The following is a 22,946-nucleotide window of genomic DNA, read 5'->3' as shown; positions in this document are numbered from 1 at the left end:
CCTATTCCTCCCTGGGCCTTCCTTTTACTCCCAATATATCTAAAAAACAATTTCTTGTTGTCCTTTACTTGGGATGCCATCCTCAGCTCCATGGTAGCTTTGCCCCGTCTAACTGCCTCCCTACAAGCACGAGCAGAGGAGGTATATTCCTCTTTGGTGATCTCTCCCTGTTTCCACTTTTTATGTGCTCCCCTTTTGGACCTTAAGCTGCCCTGGATTTCTATGGTCAGCCAGGGAAGTCTCCTGGCCCCTTTCCCTCCTTTACCTCGCACGGGGATCGTCTCGCTTTGTGCCCGAAGGATCGTTTCCTTAAGGCACAGCCACCCTTCCTGGGCTCCCATCACTTCAAAACACCTACTCTGCAGTGCGTCCTTGACTAATCGCCTGAGTTCATTTAAATCTGCTTTCCTAAAGTCTAGCACTTTCACCCTACTAGTTACCTTACCCACTCGAAGTCTTATGGTGAATTCTATTATTAGGTGATCACTGTCCCCCAGATGGCTACCGATCTGTAGGTCCCCTACCATGTCATCCCCCGTTGCCAATACCAGATCCAGTATGGCATTTCCCCTAGTGGGACCATGTACCTCCTGAGTCAGGTGGAGGTCCTGTACACAGGTTAGAAACCTGCGCGAGCAGTGGAACTTTGCCGTCTGTGTCTCCCAGCAGATGTCCGGGTAGTTTAGGTCCCCCATGACTACCGCCTCTTTAGCTTTTATGGTCTCCGAGAGCTGCCTCAAGAGCCCCAAATCTATTTCTTCCCCTTGATGTGGGGGCCTGTAGCAGACTCCTATCACCAAATCCCTTTCATCATGGAGGTCTTCAACTTGGGCAGTTCATCTGTGAGGAGTGGTCACACATTAATGGAACATGAGCTGGGTAACACAGATCATAGATAAACCTGCCCTAGAACTTTAAGCTGCCTAAAGTGTGCTTAAGACTAATTTCAGGTTTTAATATGTGGACAGTCCAGGGGTTAAGAGTTCCAGGAGCCACCTAAAATTAATGTGTAACAATAATTCTTGTCTTTCTTGCTATATCAATATGGCTGTGAAAGTGACTTCTAGAAAATATTTTTGTTTTAAATGTAAAAATACAAAGCAAAAATCTTGAATGCCAAATATAGAGGGAAAAGATCTATGCATATATTTTTACCACTTCTGCTGAACATCTCCACTTTTTTGGAACACTAATAAAACTGCATGTGTTGTATATCATATGGGAAGAATTTATGATATTGTGGTTCAGTGTGGACCATCCTCCAACACTTTGGCTGCCTGCTGAAGTTTGTCACCATGCTGAGGCTCCTGGATGATGATATGACCACCACTGTCCTGAGTGGAAGATCTGAAATCAATGCCTTCCTCATCCAGACTGGAGTAAAAAATGGTTGCATGATTGTCCCCATCACTTTCACCATCTTCCTGACCATCATAATCCACCTCATCTGAGATGATCTACCATCTGGTGTCAGTATCCAGTATCAACTGGATGGCAAGCTTTTCAACCTTGGGCGCCTCCGGGCAAAAATGAAACTCACCACCAAGGATATCCACAACCTTCAGTTTGCAGGTGATTGCTGCATGATGGTTAACTCTGCATAGGATGTGCAAGCAACCTTAGATCTCTTTAACACTTCATATAAGAGACTTGGCCTTTCCTTGAATGTCACCAAGATGAAAGTTCTCCACCAATGCTCTGCAGGCCAGCTAACATCCCTCGTGCTATCTACATAGAAGTGGAGGCTCTGGAGTATGTGGAGCACTTTCCATATCTTGGCAGCCACCTCTCTCAATGGGCTACCATCAATGAAGAAGTCCATCACTGGGTCAATTGTGCCAGTGCCACCTTCTTCAAGCTGCGACAATGTGTCTTCAAAAATAGAGACCTTTGGAAGTCGACGAAGGTCCTGGTTTACAAGGCTGTCATGCTGACCACCTCCTCTACTGCAGCGAGACCTGGACCAATGCCACATTAAGACCCTTGAAAGCTTTCATCAGTGGTGTCTGCGTTGAATCCTGGGGATCAAATCGGAGGACTTCCAGACCAGTGCAAGCGTCCTCCATGAAACTGTGTCCACCAGCATCAAAGCCTTGCTCTTATCTGATGGATAAGCCACTGTGTCCAGATGTCCAAGAAGTGCCTCCCTCACCAGATTCTCTTTCCCCGGCTCTATGTTGGCTAATGCTCAAAGGGTGGCCAAAGGAAACAGTACAAAGACACACTCAAGCATGGAGGCATTGATACCAACAGCTGGCAGGAGCAAGCTGCTGACCGTTCAGTGTGGCACCACCTGGTCCAACAAGGCATGTACCACTTTGAGGCCCAATAACTCGATACTGAGGAGGAATGGCGGCAGCAGAAGAAGAAGACCAATCTGGGACTGCGAATCCCACTCCCCCCATGCAACAACCAGTTGAGTGACTGGCCAGACCTTGGAGTGCTGATCCCCTTTGAATTCACTGGTCTGTATTACCAGTGTTCTAATGAGGCTGCTTGTTGGCTGGGGCCCTGGATGAAATCAGAAAAGTTATGTAAGGTTGAGGTCACATGGTCTCTCCCTCTGTCTTTCTTTTGGGGCTATGGAAGCCTGAACACTGATTTCGGAACCAGAGGGGCCTGCTTTCTATGTGGGGTCACCCCCTGCTCTTCACTGATGTAGCAAACTGAAGCTATGTTAAGGGAAAGCCTCAGGTACAGAGAGAGAAAGTCTGTCTCAGGACTTGAGACCTCTGTTCTCTCCCTCTCCTTCCCTCCCCCCTTTTTTGGGGGGGCAGAGGTTGGAGTGAGATAATGCCATATGTGGGAGGGAAGGGGGCCATCAATCCCTGCAGCAAACTGGCCAAGATTGGAGACTTGCAGTTTTGCTGGCATGCTCTAGGCCAGGGCTGAGAGCCTGGCATATTTTAATCACTGTTGCAACTTCTTTTGGGTTTAGCATAGCAGTTTCACTGAATCCCAGCTATGTCTTGCTAGCTGTTTTGGCCATGCAGACCTTGATTGGGAGGATGTGATGCTGTATCCTTCCCTACTGCAGGCTGCCCAGGAATGGGGTGCTGGCAGGTATTGTGTTGGGGATTATGATGTCTCAGCTCGATGCTTTAGTTGCAACCACATGTCCAGGCTGCAGCTATAAGCCTGGGCCCTTTTTGCTATTTTACAGCTGCTGCATTTCAGCCCACTGGTGTGGAGCTGAACCCTAGTCATACGTTAGCTGGCAGACTTGGGCCAGGGTGAAGCCCTGGAACTTCTTGTTGCTTATTCAGTCTTCAGTGGTGTATAGGCCTGGTTGGCTTTTTGCTGCCCAGTCCAGGCCCAGTGAAACAGGCCTGGGCTTTTCTTTTTGTCCTTTTTTCAGTTTATGCCCTAACAAAGTGCTGTGGTTGGATGCTAGTTCAAATTCAGGCCCAAGCAAAATTAGGATTCATTTCCCCTTTGTTATTTCATAGTTGTTAGGTCTTAGCCTAGCTGTGTAGCTAGACTACATGTCCAGGCTGCAGTCAAGTAGGCCTGGTTCTCTTTTGTTGTATGTTTGGGCCTGGGCACAGGACAAGCCTGAGTCCCCTTTATATTATTTTTAAGTAGTTGTATCTCAGCATAGCTGTATTGCTGAGCCCTGCTGTATGCTTGTTTGTTTTATGTCTGAGCCTGGAACGTTTTGGGCCTAGCACAGGTTGCTTTTGTGGCTCTGTGTCCCAACCAATGTAGTGTGGTAGGTGCTGGCTGCTGGTCAGGTTCTTTTGCTATTTGGTTGGCTTTTCTCTAAGTTCTCTTGCAGTTTCCTGCCCTGGAAGAACTGGGACTAGGACTAAAAACTTTGGGTCATTATATACTGATGAAAACTGAAGTTCACTCTTCAAATCATTGGCGACATGTAGGGGGTACACGCAGGTGCACATGCATCCCCTGAGATTGGCGGTGCACCCCTTGTAAAAAATGCTGCCGATGCTGCCGGCGTTGCCTGAGGGTGGTCGCTGCTCACCAGACCCCCCCTCCTTGCTGCCAACACTGCTGGCTGCATTTGTGGGTTGTCTCTGCTTGCCGCTGGCCACTGCCAACACTGCTGGTGGTGTCTACCGGTTTGGCGACCGCAGGTTGGTGCTCACCATCCCCCTGCCCACCGCCAACACTGCAATAGCTACCTGAGGGAGCTCCCTGCTTGCCACTGCCACACCCCCATTGCTGACACTGCCACCTGTGGGTGGTCGCTGTGCCCCCCAAGCCTTTGGGGGCATGCAATGTTTATGTCTCAAGTCCACCATGCAGAAGTGTAGATCAGCACTACAGTTTCACAGAGAGTAATGAGGAGCCTTTGGCAATGCAGAAGGACCTACACTGCCTAGCAGATCCCTGTGGCACAGTGGACCCATGGAGTGGCTCATTGGACTCCCTGGTGTGGGCCCCTGGTATAGAGATGCAGGCCCCCAGAACTACACTTTGGGGAGTCCAAAGTCCCAGACTGTCTGGGCATGGGTAAGGACTCCCTAAAGAGGATGCCACCTATAGACTTTTTTATAGTTTTTAGTATTTTAAAATTATAGTTAGTACTTTTGTTTTTCTTTAATAAATTGGGTTTTTATGTTTACACTGCTTGAAGGGGAAGAGTGGTTGGTTTGGACACCGCAGTGTTTTATCTAATGTTTCCCAGGTAGACTGGGTGGGGACTCGAGCCAAGATAAAATATATGTAGTATCCCCAAAATTGAACTCAGCCCTTGTTGCTGTTGACAGGCGCTCAGCAGAAGGTTTAGACTTGGTTTGTTCCTTGAGAAGCTTGGAGCTTTTGGGATACCCAATGGACAGGTTCTGATGGTAGGGTCCAGGTTGCTTTCTCCTGGGTTGTGAAAGAATCTTAGGTCCCCTTTTCTATAGAATGGAATATTCTGTAATATCATTAACCCTGAAATCACACTTTACCACAGATAAGCAGTAAGATAAAAGGATTTATAGGAGAAAAGAATTGTACAAGAAAAACGGATCATAAAGTCTGAAGACAGAACAATAAAAAAGTAAAGATTTTTACCTTCTCATCTGGACATAAACTTGCCCCTCTGAGAGTTCTGCCAATGTTTCCAAAGGTCAGCATTCCTGCAGATCCTGGAAAACCCTGACTGCTGGGGATCTGGACTTTCCCCTAGGGCTGTGCAAAGCTTTGGTCCCTGATTCAATTCAGTGGAGATTTGGCTTGATTCAGTGGACAAATCTCCAAATCCAAATCAAATCAGAGGACCCTTTAACCTCTCTGAATCAAACTGGAACCCTCTGAATCAATTCAGAGAGATTCAGAAAGATTTAGAGATTTGGACAGAGACCCAGCTTTAAATGTTTTTTCTACATACCTCTAGGTAGCAGGTGTGGCTCATGAACGCTGCAATGCTGGGGCACATGGAGCGTCCCACAGGAGTGCAGGGGGCTCCCCATCATACTCGGCAGCAGACCCAGAAGTGAACCAGAAGCACTTCCAGTCCACTTCTGGGTCTGCTGGGGAGTGCACTGGGGCCCCCCCGCACTCTGTCTGGCTCAGCAACTGGTGCCTCCTGGGTCTGAGGGAGGGCACCCAGGGTCCCCCTGCAGCTAATTGCTGAGCCAGGAGGGTGCAGAGGGCCCCCCATCATGCTCCCCAGCAGACCTGGAGTTCTTCCATTCCACTTCTGGCCTTCCCACACTCCTGTGGGATGCTGCATGTGCCCCAGCATCACAGTGTTCACAAGCCATGCTGGTACCTCAAGGTATGTAGAAAAAACTTTTAAAGCCGTGTCTGTGTCCAAATTGCTGATTCTCCAAATCAGCATTGACTCTTCAGGTTCAGATTCAGCCAAATCAAATCAGGGTCAGTGATCTGACTCAATGAATCAGATCACTGTCCCTGATTCAGGCTGAATCTGAATCCAAATCGAATAGGGCCCATTTTGCACACCCATACTTTCTACAACTCTAGGATAACCCAAAAACCATGAGCATCTCACAGATAGCCTCTAAAATACCTCCAAGCCAGCCCTCCCCCCTGCACCCTCCACATCATCATTATGCTCATTTCTCATGAGGAGAGGTCTAGCCAGCTCAAGAAGGCAAACAGCTGATTTCATGGGCAGATTTGGGGGCCAGCCAACATTTTTGTGGGCTTATTGTGGTGGGGCCTCCCACACCTCTGATTGGTCAAGGGAGCCCAGTGCCCCACCCCACAATGGCTGAAAGGGCTGACCATCTTGTGGCCTTGCCTCTCACCACTGCTTGATGGAGAGGGGCATGGCCACATGACAAGCAGCCCTCTCAGTAAATCAGTGCTGAGGGACAGGGGCGGTAGGCATCTTGCCTGTTTGCCTTTGTGTTGGCAACTCTCTTCATGCCAGGCTGTGTCCAGTAGGACTTCTGGCTCCCACTGGTAAGTTTTGTTTTTCTCTGCAGATTTCACAGAGATTGCCCAAGTTCATGATTTCTGCAAAAAACGCACGATCACAATTTGAGAGTAGGTCCCTACTCATGAGGCTCAGAATCTTCTACAAATTGCTTTCTTTCCTGGGGAATTTAGAGTCCCTGTAGCTAATGGGACTATAATTAATGCCAGGAACAGAACATCGACCTTCTCCTCACGTTCATCAACTTAACCAAAGCCTTTGATACTGTGAACCATGAAGGCCTCTGGATAACCATGAAGAAGTACTGATGCCCTGGAAAATGCATCAATTTGGTTCAACGGTTCCATGACAGCATGATGTCACATGTCCTTGTCAATGGCAAATGTTCTGATCCTTTTCCAGTCACAAATGTCATCAAGCAGGGCTGTGTGCTCACAACTACCTTCTTCAGCATGGTATTCCCTGCCATGCTGTTAGAAGCCTTACAAGATGATGACCTTGGTATGGGGATCACGTATCATTTCGATGGAGACATCTTCAACCTGTGCAGACTCTGAGTGAGATCCAAAGTCCAAACAGCCATGCTTCATGACATCCTCTTTACTGATAACTGTGCGTTATGCACAGGCTTACAGGCTGACATGCAATGGTCCATGGAGCTAATCTTGTCTGCCTGCAACAACTTCAGACTCACCATCAACATGAAGAAGACATGTCTCAGTTAAAGGCCAACAACTGTCAAGGGTCAACAAGTTTGCCTATCTAGGCAGCACACTCTCCCATGCTGTCCACATTGACAACAAAGTCAATGTGAGTCTAACAAAAGCCAGTGTGACCTTTGGCAGACTCTGTAAGTCAGTCTGGGACTGCAGAGGCATCAGAATGTCAATAAAACTGAAGGTCTACAAAGCCATCATTCTCCTGACCCTCCTTTATGCCTGTGAAACCTGGACCATCTACCAGTATCATGCCAAGGATCTAAACCACCTCCACCTGTGCTTCCCCTGAAAGATACTAAAGATCAAGTGGCAGGACAAAATTCTGGACACTGAGGTGCTCGCTCAGAAGATCAGCTCTCCCAAGTATCCACACCCTACAGAAACTGGCACAGCTGAGATGGGCTGACCACCTTTCAAGAATACCCAACACCCGCCTGCTGAAGAAAATCTTCTATGGCAAACTGTAAAATGGAGTATGCTTTTGTGGTGCACCAAAGAAGTGGTACAAGGCCACCCTAAAGATGTCTCTTGATGCAAAGAATTTCAGCATCAACCCCGAGTCATGGGAGCAAATTGCTCATGACCATCCATCCTGGAGGTCATCGGTCCAGAGTGGAGCACTGGCCTTCGAGAAGTGGCGCACGGCAGAGGCAGTAAGGAAGCACATGTCCAGGAAAATGAGGACCTCTTATGTCCAGTCCTTGTTGCTTTCCTGTCCCTGCTGCAGCAGATTGTTCAGGGCAAAGATTGGGCTTATCAATCAGCTGCATACCCACGCGACTTGGCCTCCACTCCCCTCCTCTTTTTCCTCTCTTTTCTTTCTCCCTTTCTCTTTTCTCCCTCCCTTATTCTTTCCCACTTCTTTTCTCTCTTCTCCCCTCCCCCCTGCCCCCCCCCCCAGGATGTGGTCATCTTCACTTGCGATGGACAAACTCAGCTAATGGGACTGAGAATCATTTTCAATTGAGGGGTTGAATTTGCTATTACAGGCAGACAAAACCTTAGGAGCCCAAGCCAACAACAACTCTTTCTGCCTGTGTTCAAGAGTGGCAATTGTTCCCACCCTAGTAATACACACACAAAAAAGATGAAATTAATACATTCCAGTAGGCATTATATGACAAAGAGAGAGAGAGACCCAGACACATAGCTTCAATAAAGAAAAGTGGGCATGCAATAAGAGAAAGACAAGTCACCAACTTTAATAAATACTTTTTGGATTCTTTGTTAGTTGCAATTTAAATCAATCAAAAGCTTTCAATTCTCAAACCTTTTAGGAAGAAAGAAATTTCTGCACCTGCTTTTTAAGTTATCTATCTATCTATCTATCTATCTATCTATCTATCTTTAAATCATTCATATATTTTCATGTTTTATTTAATTCAATATACTTAGACAAAATTCACACACTTCAACATTCTCTGTAACGTGAATTCTCAGTGGACTTCTAGAATAAGTGCTTAATGTGACTGAATGCAGTAAGATAGAATCTCCTTTAGGCACTCTGCATTAAATGAAACAGCAGTGTTTTCCATGGAGATTTTTTTATCCAAACTTGAGAGTTTTATTATTATAACAATGAATGTAATTAACACTTTTCAGTCAAAAAGCTTTTTATGTTTGATTTAAAAGTGCCTCAAGAACATTAATTAGCTGAACCCACATCATGATCTGCCCCCTTTCCTCCCCCCTGCAATTCCCTGCAAAGGCTATGTAAGTGTAAGAGCATTTGCTAATGGGCCAATGCTCCCCTTCCCAGGCAACTATGTATGGAGTAGATGAAGTCACTGCTTCTCACATGCTTGCCCTTTCTAGATGCTGAGATGCCATGAAGGAAGGAAGTAGGTAGAATTAATTCTACTCCTCTGTCCATGCCTCCACTGATGAGAAAGGGGAATTGACTCTAAACAATCACAGTCACCATTGTGCCTTCCTGTAGTCTAGACCATTTGTATGATTATAATCTAATTCTAAAATGATTTATTCAAGGCTGCAGATAAGTAACAGCCAGCAAGTTTGAGAATACAGGAGTCCTAGTTTACAGGCACTTTAGTTATTCAACCACATTTTTAGGATGAGTTAATGGTCACAATAAACTTAATCTTTTCTCCAGGATGATACCTACAGCAGCTTCTGATCAAGTTGGAAGACTTACCATTTGTACTCCTAGTAGTGGCTCAGTCAAATTCTATTAAGGAGTAAGACTGTATGACCTAGACATACTTCTACCCTTTTCATTTACTCATTTCACTTCCCTTTCGGGCAGACTTTCAAAGCATAGACAAAAGTCTAACTTGCAAATCTGAAAGCTCAGACTTTAATGACAGGTGAATCACCTAAAAAAAACTACAGAAACATCCAAATGCAGTGAAAATAATCCTGGATGTCTAGCATGGAAGAGATAAATGGCATTCAGTGTGTAGTCAGAACTAGAAAAATGATCCCAAACAAAATGAGGTAGTTACAAAAGTTACTATTTGTAACTGTGGCAGGGACAAAGTCCTAGCTCCTGCCATGCTCCTGAGAGATCAACCATGCCAGCCAGGAACTCACCAGTCCAGATCCGGTGTGCAGCATGGCTCCAAAGTGTAGGAAAACACAGCTACTGGCAATCCCAGAAGCATGAGGACACATGCTCCAAGGAATCTGCACTGATTGGCCCGCAGCGAGGAGTGGACAATTGAAAAGGAAGATGCCAAGAGAACTCAGTGTTCAGCATCCCTAGTGTGGGAAAAGACCAGTGGAGCCTGCCAGAAGGGATGACCTCTAAGGAAAAGCTGCACACTGGACTCTTGGGAACGGCTGGGACCAGGACCAGCCCAAGTAAGAAATGACTCACTTCCCCAAAAGGTAAGTAAACATGTATGGGGGAAGTGACTGTGAGAGTCATCCCCACAGAAGACCTGAGTTGAGAACCCAGGAGGAGGAACACTCATGGGGAACAGTTGGTGTAAACCAGCCAAGTAAAGGAGGGAGAGAGAAAACAATCCAGCCTGCTGGGAAGAGTGGGGAGTGGGAGGAAAACTGAGGCAGCCAGGCTAAAGAAAAGGGTCTTACACATCCTGATGGTGAGGAGAACCAAGCAGGGACCTGAAGTCTAGGGCAGAGTATACCCTAAAAGAGGAAAAGGAAACCTGAGGGATTCATTCATAACTTTTAGTTTGTAAAGGAAAAGAGGGGATAAAGGGCCACAGTTAAGAGACCCTTTCTTTGATTTGGTTCATCCATGCCAGAGAAGAATGCTAGGGGGAAGAAGGTGAAACCCCCCCGAAAAAACCCTTCCCCAAAGATTTTAGCTAGAGTTAACAAACAAGCTGGTCCCTGTTCTCATAAAGGAAGCAGAAGCCAGAGTAAAAAAGCCATGGGACCAAAAGAAAGGGAAAGAAAGGTGAATGATTTCTCCAAAATAATTTTGGTTTGATTTGATGAGAATATTTATATAGTGGCTGAACTGAGGGAGGAGAAGAACTGGATACTCTTCTGAGTTGAAGATGGAAGGGAGAGAGGCAAAGAATACTGTGGCTTCCAATCACCATCCATGAGGAATAGTGACCATCAGCCCAAGAGGAAAGGGGCAGGATGTTGGGAAGGTGGACCCCTGCAGAAGAACTGCCATGGGTCAAGCTGATCACCCAGTCAAGAACATCCATCCTCCCAAACATCCACTTTCCATCAAGGCATGGCAGGAAAGTGGGAGGTAGAGATGGAGGTCAGAATAACCTGATGTGATTCCAAAGCACAAGAATACAGCCCACTCACAGGGACAAACTCTGAAGAGTATTTATCTGTATGAACCATCTTGAGTATTGTACAGTAGACACAGGTTACTCTGGATATTTTTTCTGAGCTTTTTTCTTCTCACAAGGAAGAAAAAAAAAGTATTAATTCATGGAGGCATTAAAGGAACCAGCCACCCAGATGGACCTACCAACAATTCAGTTGTGGTGAGCCATGGAGATCTGGCTGACTAAAGATTTCCCCTGCCTAATGAGTGGAAAATATAATGACATCATTCAAAAGATGAAATTTTGTTATAAAAGAACAGGGAGAAAGTGTGATGCTGAAGAAAAGTTTGACAAAGACTTGCTCTACATACAGAATAGTTTTTCACTGAGCATGCAGCATCATGCATTTACTATAAGGCTTTTCTATAGCTCCATTAGTGCTGAATGAATAGTGGAAAAATTAGCTTGTGAATATATGTTCAAATTCAAGATAAATTATAATTGCAAACATGGTTGAATGCAAGTGATTGAAAAAATGCTGTTTTGATGTGGAAATTCTCTTGATTTTTTTTACTTTCACTGCAATTCACTCATTATGGAATGGGAAGTGCTAATCCAGCCCTAAATAAATTGGAAATTTGTTGATAGTCTGCAAACAAGGATTTTGGTTATTGGCAAAATCCAACAAACTTTTGGTCCAGACATCTTTTGAATTTGGAAACATATCTGCATTCTGAGGTCAGGTTAATCTTTTGTGAACATTACCAGTTTTAAAACTAACTTTGCCTTTTTAAAAATAGTATATAGGGACCTTCCTTTTAGTTTTAACTCTGGAATGTTCTTCTTTCACTTTGATAATATTCCTATGTGTTTGGAGAAGACAGCAAATAAAAACAATTCCTGATACTTTTCTTATGTTACTGAACCCTGCCTTTGTACATCTTCAGGGGATTTTACATTAAACAACCCTGACTGATTGATTTTTTGTTTCCTGTAGCCTAGATGTATCTGATGTGGTGGTGAGTGTTCTTATTTAATATTCATTAAATTCTAAATAGCTCACTTTTTAATGTACCTATTAGCTAGTAAATAATGTATTTATTTATCAGAAACTCGATGATGTCACTTCCAGCACTGGCTTCTACTGAGCTAAAAAGAGATTTGATCTAGGTGCCTTGTTAAACAGTAATTTTGGGTAGTTCCTGAAGATCTTAATGCATAGATTAACACCTGAAACTAGTTTTAAGTTCTTGTTATATGGCTCAAATTTACGCCACTTTAGAACGTGATTATCTTGGATCCATGCTACCCAGCTTCTGTTACACTAAGATATAGCTACTCGAGGCTACAGCTTAGTGTATTTTAAATACCACCCCCCTCCCTCCCTCACTGGCCCAAATGAGACCCCCTGCCCCCTCATCCTCCCCAGCATCCCATAAACCTTCTCAATGCCCCCCTCAACCTTCTCTGCTTAGTTGTGGCTGCCTGCACTGTGTATCCTGGAGAAGGGTTAACCTGCCTGCCCAGTTGCCACCACCACTGCTGCTCTCTAGGCCAGAAAAGATCAGCAGCCTGGAAGCAGTGGGACAAGAAACACAGGTTAACACTTCCCTGGCTGCTCCCCTGGGACAGGCAGTGTGGGCAGCCACAAGTAAGTAATGCCCTGGGGGCAATGGGAGTGGGAGGCAGAGGGGAACCCTGAGGGCAAGGAAACTCCTGCAGAAAAAAATCACTTTTAAAGCAAAAATGCTCAATTTTACTTTTGCGAAAACAAGCCTTTTCATAATTTGTATTACAGCTATATAGTTAACTCTATTAGAGAATACTGCATTTACTCAAATATGACTCTTTCCCCCAATCAGCATGGGGAAAAAGCTTCTTGTCTTATATTTTCATGTAAGTAAACCTCATTAAACGTTATCTAACATTAAACTGCTGCCAAAAAGAAACTAGTAGAGCCACGGGAAAGAAGGTGAAAAAAACCCCAAAAAACCCTTTGGTAGCTGATTTGATTCAGAGGAGATTTGGCCCTATTCAGGGGCTGAATCTCCAAATCCAAATGGAATCGGGACACCCATTAAAATGTCTGAACCAAATTGGAATCCTCTGAATCCATTCAGAGATTCAGGTGGTCCCCGCTCACCACCACAGGGAGCTGGACCTGGGCTCCATGCCATTAAGTAGGGGGCAGGGGGGTTGGAGAAGGGGTGAGGGGATTGTGGAGGGCTCCCCTGCCTGGTCCCATCCCCTGCTGACACTCCCAGCCCCCTGAACACCCCCCAGTATGCCCCCCCTGCTCCCCCAACCCCCCCCCCATGGCTGTCCTGGCTGGTCCCAGCATCCCAGCACTTAAAAAAAAAAAAGCCCCACACTCACTGGTCACAGCAGTGGTGATCAGGGCCTTTGGGGGCTTGTGGCAGAGCCCCCCATGTAGCATCGGGCAGTGGGAGGCAGTGGGGATCACCCCCCCATCTGGCACCCTCAAAGAAGCTGTCACATTGTGCGGGTGCAACGCAGTTTGGCATGGTGCCACACACTGTTCTGGAGCTGGGGCAGCTCCAGCAGTCACCCAGTGCCTGGCAGCATTCAGCCCAAGTGGCCCCAGTTCCCAGACACTGCATGGAGCCCTGCAGCACCCTGCCAGGCTGCACTGCAGCCTCACAATGCGACAGCTGCCACGCAAGTGCCAGGCAGCAGGATCCAATCCCTGCTGTTCTGCTCTGCACTGCACAGAGTGACTCTGCCATGAGCCCCCAGTAACCCCAATCACTGCTGCTGCAGATGATGAGTGTGGGGCTTTTTTTTTTTTTTATTTAAGTACTGGGATGCTGGGGCCAGGCAGGGCAGCCACAGAGGCAGGCTCGAGGAGTGGGTGGGGAGTGGGGCCCTGCTTACTCCCACCACACCCCCACCACCAACACTGCCACTGCTGCCTGTTCAATTCAGAGGAGATTCAGCCCAAATCAGTGGCCGAATCTCCTAATCCAAACTGGCCGAATCGAATTGGGACAGTAATTCAAACAACCAAATTGAATCACTATTCCTCTGAACTGGCCAAAACCAAATCAAATGCTCAAATGCTGCTTTGCACAGGCCTAGAAACTAGCTATAAAGCTAATTAAATAAGCCAACATTGAGCATGAGTATAAACATATGGCCCATATGGGGCCAACATACTGATAGGAACATACCAAAAAGATAGATTAGTACAGCCTATTTGAATAAAGTATACAGTAGTGCCCATTGTGCTCAAAACCCCTCAGCAGATTTTTTACAAGTCACAGTGAGCCACTACATTGAATACATTTTTACTTCACTCCCACAGCTGACCTGTGCCTTTCTTTCCCATTTCTAATGATACCTGTTTCTTTCCCAGGCTTATGTGTCTGGCAAACATCACCAAATGGGACCCCAAACAATTCACCCAGAATCCCTTTCTCACCCCACTCTCAGCTTCTTGCATGTATTAATGTAGTCTCATTCTCCAGTGAGCCAAACCACATTGCACTATGCCTCATCCAAACATAATGTTTTGGAGGAGCCCAGGGCTCATGAAAAAAACACCCATTTCTAGTCATGAATGGGGGGTAATCAGCATATGAATCCTTTATCAGGGATATTTGAATTACACACACATATCGCTGACCTATGGGGTCATACTATGGCTTGAAACACTGTTGTTTCTGCTGAGGCCAAGGCTGATGCCCTATATGATAAATCACACAATTTTTGGCTTTGGACTCAGATCATGCATAGTTTGCACTCTATATAAGTAGGTACAAAATCCCTGCTTAAAAGTGTGTTTGTGGCATCCCTGTCCTAAGACTGGGAGCAATTTCAAAAAAGTAAACTTCATAAATTCTGGATGAACTAAGTCTATGGATACCTACAATAATTTGCTTATAGGCAAGTTATAACAGGCATGTTTATTTCAATGTCAGTGGGCACATCTACCTGAGACATTCACTGCACAGTTGACTAATCAGCTGTGCAGTAAACACTGTGTATCTACAAGTGTGCCTCTATTAGACTGGAGTAGATTAATTAACTCTGCAGCAGGATAGTACTTGTAAATACAAGTATTAACCTGCTGTGGAGTTTTTTACTCCACAGCAGTGCATGTATAGATGCTGCCCTGGTTGGCTGGGACATGAGGGTACTTCAGTGCAAGGGCTGCCTACTGGCTAGCCCTGCAATAAAGTACCCGTGTGCCTGACCCAACATCTCCACAGCACATTGAGCTGGGGGAGCAGCCCTGGATTGGCAGGCTGACCCCTTGAGGCCCCTGCCAGCTGGGACTGCCCCAATCCAGCTGAACGTGCTGCACTCCTGGGCGCATGTGTAGACATGATGCCTGAGAGCAATAAACTTTGGAGTTTATATTCAAGTGTGGGCTACAAAGCACCAACTCACAGAATCATCATAAAATTCTAGTTTATTAGATGGATGCAAAAGTTAGACCATAAACCTTGGTGCTGATCCCCTCAAACACTTACATATTCTTGCACACACACACACTCACAGTAGCTAGCTATGAACATTAAGCACTGGTGTCAAGATATACCTATCCCCAAGTGCTGGAGTCTGCCGTCAATGGCCAGTCAAGGCTTCTTTCAGTGTGATTTTGCTTCAGAAGGGGGTTGCCAGCTGGTCCTTCTGGCTGGACAGGCAGGGTGCTGGTCAGGTCAAAGACGGTGCCACTGGGGGTCATTCTTCACTGCCTTTTATCTCTCTCTGGCAGACTTTGCTGAGGATGAAATTGATAGTTATTTCCTTTCCCTGAAGGGCCAGGCACTAAAAGGAGAAGCACCCCAGGAGGTGCCCTCCTCAGCGACCTGGCAGAAGGTTCCGTCCAAAGCCAGGACAGCTTGCTGTGGTACCCTGTAAGTTCCCCCAGTCCAGCTGGAGAACAGGTATGAGACCCTGGCATCATTGGAAGAGGAAGGAGAGGAGGATAACCCTGGAGAGGAGGCCACTCCACGCATGCTGAAGGGGGCAAGTTGACCTGGAAGAAGCGACCCGGAGTTGACCTGGAGTTCACCTGGAAGAAGAGACCCAGAGTTAACCCAGAGTTGACCTGGAAGAAGTTGACCTGAAGTTGACCTGAAGCTGACCCAGAAGAAGAGATGCCGAGTGCCCATCATAGGTGACTCCATTCTGAGAGTTATGGTGTCCTGCCTACCCAGACTGAGGGTTCAGGATGTGACAGAGAGGATCCCAGCCATTATTCATCCCACAGATTACTACCCCATGGTATTAATTCACGTGGGCATGAATGATGTGCCTGGGAGAACCTTGGATCGCCTGATGAAGGACTACCAAGCTCTGGGGGGCAAGCTGAAGGAGACAGGGCACAGGTGGTCTTCTCCTCTATCCTTCCAGTGAGAGGATGGGGACAACACCATGAGAATTACATCAGAGAGGTCAACTTGTGGCTTTGGAAATGGTGTCTCAAGGCAGGCTTTGGCTTCCTTGATCATGACCCATACTTCCAGATGAAAGACATGCTCAGGTGGGATGGGCTTCATCTCTCTCCCAAAGGTAAGTGTGTGCTCTCTTTCAAGTTGGCTGATCTCCTCCAGCGGGCTTTAAACTAGGCTCATTGGGGGAAGGGGAGGATGAGTTCAGAGGTAGCATCAGAACACCAAACCATGAGTCACCCACAAGTACAGCCCAGCCAAGACTGATGACGAGCCCATGAAATACCCAGGTAAAGTGACAGGGGCCCAAATAGTCCTGGGGTTAGGGAGGCAGGGCATTCACCTTCAGGAAGCCTTAAATGCCTATACACTAATGCTTGTAGTATGGGGAACAAACAGGAGGAACTTGCTCTCCTGATAGCTAACGCAAACCCAGACATAGTGGGGCTCATCGAAACGTGGTGGGATCCAATGCATGACTGGGTGGCAAACATCAAAGGCTATAGGCTGTACAGGAGGGATAGAATAGGAAGGAAAGGTGAAGGAATGGCACTCTAAGTCAAAGAGCAATTCACATCCTCAACGATGTGACCACCCAACCAGGGGGAAGAACTTGACCAGGAATTCTCAGGTCAGTTCACAGAAGCAGTTAGGTCAAAGGATGTAATCATCATGGGGGACCCAAACTATCCAGACATCTGCTGGGAAGAGCAGTCAGCCAGGTCTGACCTCTCACGTTGGTTCCTAGCCATGTTACAGGACCTCCATCTAACCCAGGAGGTGCACAGTCCCACCAGGCAAAATGCCTTGTTAGACCTGATCCTGGCCACAGGTGATGACCTTGTGAGGGGACTGTGGGTGCTCAACCACCTGGGTGACAGTGATCATCGCCTACTGGAATTCACCATCCAACATAGGGCGGCAAAGGCCTGCAGCAGGACAGTAACCCTGGACTTCAGGAGGGTGGATTTCGATGAGGTAAGGAGATTAGTCAGGGAGAGACTGAGGTCCCAGAGGGGAGGGGAGTTGGGAGTCCAAGAAGAGTGGTCATTCCTTAAGGAGACGATCCTCCAAGCTCAAAGGGTGGCAATCCCAACAAGGGTCAAAGGAAGCAAGAGTCCTCAAAAGCCCCCTTGGTTAACAAAAAGCATCCAGAAATGTCTCAAGGCTAAAAAGGAGGTGTACACCCAATGGAAGGGAGAGGCCATCACCAGGGAGGACTATAGAGCCATTGCTTGGGTTTGTAGGGGGGCTGTTAGGAAGGGTAGGGTGAAGATGGAACTGGGACTGGCAACCCGGATTAAGGACAATAAGAAATTCTTTTTTTAATACATAGCAGGTAAAAAGAAGGTTCCGGGTAACCTAGGGCCTCTGCAGGAAATGCTAGGAAGTCTGGTGGTCACACCAGATGTCAAAGCTAATTTATTTAACAACTTCTTTGCCTCCATTTTTCCAAGCAGGGACCAGGTCATCTCCCCCATCATGATCCCTGGCAGTCCCAGGGAGGCACAGCCAGGCCCAGGGTTGGAGTGGACCTAGTCAAGGACCTCCTGGTGGGATTGGACACATCCAAATCAACAGGTCATGATGATCTCCACCCCAGAGTGCTGAGAGAATTAGCAGAGGTCATTGCGCGTCCCCTGGCATAGTTTTATGAGCACTCAAGGTGCTCTGGTGAGATGCCAGAGGACTGGGAGAGGGCCAATGTGGTCCCTATTTTCAAAAAAGGGAGGAGGGAGGACCCAGGAAACTATAGGCCTGTTAGTCCTACCTCAGTCCTGGGGAAGCTCTTTGAGAAAATTATCCAGGAGCATGTCTGTGAGGGACCAGCAGGGGAGTGTATGCTTAGGGGCAACCAACGTGGGTTCATCAGAGGCAGGTCCTGTCAAACCAACCTGGTGATCTTCTATGATCAGGTCACTAAAGCCTTGGATGCAGGCGTGTAGTGGATGTAGTCTTTCTGGACTTTAGAACAGCCTTCAATACTGTCTCTCACTGCATTCTCATTAAAAAAATTAGGCGACTGTGGTGTCGATCCCTACACAGTCAGATGGGTCACTAATTGGCTGGAGGGCCATACCCAGAGAGTGGTGGTGGATGGGCCTTTTTCGACCTGGAAGGATGTGGGCAGTGGGGCTCTGCAGAGCTTGGTCCTCAGGCCTGTGCTGTTCAACATCTTCATCAGCAACTTGGACAAATGGGTGAATAGCACCTTGTTCAAATTCACAGATGACACTAAGATGTGGTGGGGGGAGGTGGGCATGCTAGAGGAGAAGGACAAGCTGCAATCAGATCTGGACAGGTTACAGAGGTGGGTGGACGAGAATAGGATGGGTTTCAACACTGACAAGTGCAAGGTACTGCACCTGGGGAGGAAGAACCAGCAGTATACCTATAGGCTAGGGAACTCGTCGCTCGTCAGCACAGAGGCAGAAAAGGAGCTTGGAGTCATTATTGACTCAAAGATGAACATGGGCTGCCAATGTGGGGATGCAGTCAGAAAGGCTAACTGCACCTTGTCATGCATCCACAGCTGCATCATGAGCAGGTCCGAGGAGGTGATCCTCCCCCTCTATGTGACCTTGGTCAGGCCCCAGTTGGAGTACTGCATCCAGTTCTGGGCGCCGCACTTCAGGAGGGATGTGGACAACATGGAGAGGGTCCAGAGGAGGGCCACTCACATGATCAGAGGACAGCAGGGCAGGTCCTATGAGGATAGGCTATGGGATCTGAACCTGTTCAGCATCCACAAGTGGAGGCTGAGAGGGGATCTGGTGACCGTCTATAAACTGTCCAAGGGGGACCAGCAGGCAATGGGAGAGTCCCTGTTCCCCTGAGCACTACTGGGAGTAACAAGGAACAACGGCCATAAGCTGACAGAGAGCAGATTCAGGCTGGATATCAGGAGGCACTACTTCACAGTCAGGGTGGCTAGGATCTGGAACCAACTTCCGAGGGAAGAGGTCCTCGCTTCTACCCTGGGGGGTCTTTAAGAAGAGGCTAAATAGACACCTTGCCAGGGTCCTCTGACCCCAGCATTCTATCCTGGCTGTGGCAGGGGGTCAGACTTGATGATCTGCTCAGGTCCCTTCCGACCCTACTAACTATGAAACTATGACTCCCAAATTCTTGGGTTTACCCAATCCAGGGGTCGTTGACCTCGAGGGATGTCCCTCTTGGTAGCTACTGAATGGCAGCTGTCAGCCCCAGGGATCACGTCCACAGGTATGTGCAGTTTCAGGAGTCCATTGGTGTATTTTGATTGATTCACTGCCATGATGAATAGAGCTCTGGAAGTGGTTGATCAAGGGGTATTTCAACCCCAAGAGGCTGTTTCCAGTGTTGATTAGTTCAAACCGGGGCTTCTGTACCTTTAACAGTGAAGTTTCAGGGAGTTCCTGGCTCTGTATTGACTCTTTCCTCTTCTTGGTCTCTAGTTTTGTAGGTGTTAATTGCCACTTGTTAACTTGTTTATCCAGACTAGCTACTGTGTTACACAATCAACCATGATTCATTCAGGGACCCACTCCATACAGAGATTCCTGCCCTTGCTAACATGCTAACATGGTACAACTTACTTTTAAACTAAAAGTACATTTGTAAAAGCAACTACAAGCTCTATTTTCACTATAAGTACACCTTATATAAAATAATAATAATATAATAAAAGAAAAAGAGAGGAAGAAAGAAAAGGTAGAAAAGAGAAAGCATCCCCAAAAAGGGGCAAATACTGCAAAAGGGGCTTTTGCTACATGGAGAAGCTTCACATTTGAAGCGGGAGAGGGGCAGGCAAAAAGGTTTCTTGCTACACAAGCACTTTAATTGCATGTGTAGACATGGCTCAGGGTTTTCAAATTTTCTTCTCTCTTTCTTGTGTTCAGGGAGAGTAGGGTTTGATAGTAAGGGTGGGGGAGAAAGGGCTGCAGGGAGAGGAATTTATGGGAAAGAAGGAAAGAGGGACACCTGATCCCCCTCCCCAAATTTATTTTCCCTGCTGTAGCATTGGAAGGGGGATATATATAAGGCAATAATTTGATTCTATAGCTGGAAAACTGTAACAAATTCATGAGTGTCCCATATAGAGAATCTCATTATTCGGGAGGGTCTTATATTTGAGTAAATACAGTATATAAAAATAATGGACTACTTATTCTAATTTGCGGGGGAGAATGATAAAAATGTAGGCTTGTGCTTGATGTCAAGAGATGTAAGTTCTATTGACTTACATGCTATGTGAATTGGGCAGGTCATTTAACTTTTCTCTGGGTATTTTGGTTGGTTTATATATTTAAAAATCAATCAGTAAGCAAAACTAGTACTTGCTGTTTTTGGAAAAGTTTTAGCTCTCTCTTGTTTTCAAGCAGTAACTAGAAATTTGAAGGTCAAGTTAGCCATTGTGTCAGAGATGTTCCTTTGTTATACTCATAAAAATCCTTCCAAATTAGAGTGTGTCATTACTTCCTCTTTTCAAAGGCCAGAAGCTTGCTGAAGCTTTACAGTTAAAATCTACGACTGAGCAGGACTTTTTCATGCATTTGCTGCTACGAACTACATCAGGGCAGACAACGGAAATGAAAGCAGGGAAGTTCTCTCTCCTGTATTCCCAAGGAGTCCAGGCTGGTTTTGGGAAGGGGGAAGAAAAGGGACAAGATGTGTGACCAAGCATATATGCACAAGAAGCTCCATGATGACTGCACAGGCAAACTTACATTTGATGTTTTGTGACATGCAAGATGTTTAACTTATTTTTTTTTCTAATGTTAAAGATCAAGCACAATGGGGCCAAATGTTGGTGAGTACCTCTAGCAATGTGTATATAGAAATAAATAATCCTGGGTATCAGTGGAAGTTTGTACCTGGCCTAGAAAGACTCCACATGCCTATACAATAAAACAGGGAACTCTGCAATATGTGAGTGCATGAACTGGTGATTTTTATTATTGGAATACATGGCAAGCCTTGTCTTTAAGATACACCTACCAATTATTTTGTTTAGTTTTTTGGGGGGGGTTTGGATGAGGGTTTTTTTTCACCTGCAGGTACAGAATAAATAGTCCAAATCTCTTTTCTTTTCTTTTTCTTCATTTTTTTTTTTTTCCTTTTAGGTCAGCATGGGGTTAGTACCTCAGATACTCCTTTAGAAATAAGAATCCTGTTCTTATGGCCTTTACAGCAATAGCCTACTTCTTCATAGAAAAAAATTGTTATGTTCCTTGCAATGACCAGCCTAGAACCGCTTCATCTGTCTCTCCCTTTAGCTTAATGCACCCTAGAACCATAAGTCTGCTTTCTGATTGGTGCATTATTAAGCAATTACCGCCTTCATACCTGTAAGTTAAATTACTGCTTTTTCTGATGTTTGGGGTTATGTCCTGTTACAAAGGGAATTCTTTGGCCTGCCTTTTACATTGTAAGTTTTTAAAAAATCACAATGGGCAACACATACACAGACCCTTCTAGTATAATTTGAATACACAAATTTGAATGTTAACAAAAGGCTGTGAAAATTTCTTTCTTTCTGGTATCTCAAATGACATTCAGACAAAATGACAGGGAATATTAGTATTAGACACTGCATGGATCTTTCTTTTTATACAATTACCAAGTGCTTAGAAATCAAATTGGCCATAATGTGCATAGTTTATGATGGGCTTTTGAAAGCAGTTGCTTCCTTTTTATTTTAGTGCTTGCAGCTAACTATAGTTTTCTCAGATGCATATTGATCAAGAAACTAAAAAGAACAAACTATAAAGTCAATACACCCATAGTCCTAAAGAAGTGATTGGGGTAGTACTGATGAAACAGGCTGTAGGGATGGCAGTTGCAGTGACAGAAGACAGAGTAAAGTAATTCCACCTACATTAAACCCAAATATGGAGCTCGATAGAAGAAAACTACAGAATAAGCGAACATGTAAAATCTCTTACTTCTGTGCAGGGCTGGTGTGGGGCTGCTTTGCAGTGTAGTGACCACAGCCCCCTTTGTACTTCTTATATGAAGTCCTATAATTGCTTTCATGCTCATTAACATGACTCTATTGGTTGATGCCCATGAGGCCTTCTACAGTGACTTAGGCAGAGTTGGCATAGGATATGTAAAAGCATTACATATAGATTACCTTAATCAAGGTTAGGGCAGTTTAAGTGTCTAGGTGTTCAATTGTTCACAGGGCTTACATTGCCTAAAAATGGCAACTTAGTTCTCATCAGACAAGAACTAGCTTTACATTGGCATGTGTTAATTTGACCTAACAAATGCTTGCATGAGTTTCCAACACAACCCCAGAGCTAGAAAAGTCACTCTCCACAGCCCTGGATCTCTGAAGTTTTTCTTTCCTGACCCTGACGGGGTGATTTTTAGACTAACCCCTTCTCAGGCCAGGTACCCCCCCTCACCCTTGTGGACTCACTAGTCCTCCCCCACACTGTGGATGCCAGCCCTCCACCCCACATCCAGCTTACTTTCCTCTAGTTGCCTGCACCTGCTCCCAGCAAGATGTGAATGCATTTAAGCAACAATCCTGATTCAGGTTTAGGGAGTTTAAACTAAGGTGCCTAAACCTGAGCCAGGTCCTGCAAGCACTTGTTCACACCCATACAGACCTTTTCTATGCTGCATAGTTCAGGCTTAGCATGATGCCTTTGTGTATTTCAAGCAGTGTGAAGGACTTTTATGATGGTCCTTTGCACCTGGGTAACTTAGAGACCCTTTCTATTTGTACCAGCCA

Source organism: Alligator mississippiensis, chromosome 3 (genome assembly GCF_030867095.1).
Source record: "Alligator mississippiensis isolate rAllMis1 chromosome 3, rAllMis1, whole genome shotgun sequence".
Classification (NCBI taxonomy): domain Eukaryota; kingdom Metazoa; phylum Chordata; order Crocodylia; family Alligatoridae; genus Alligator; species Alligator mississippiensis.
Note: the sequence above shows the minus strand (reverse complement) of the source record.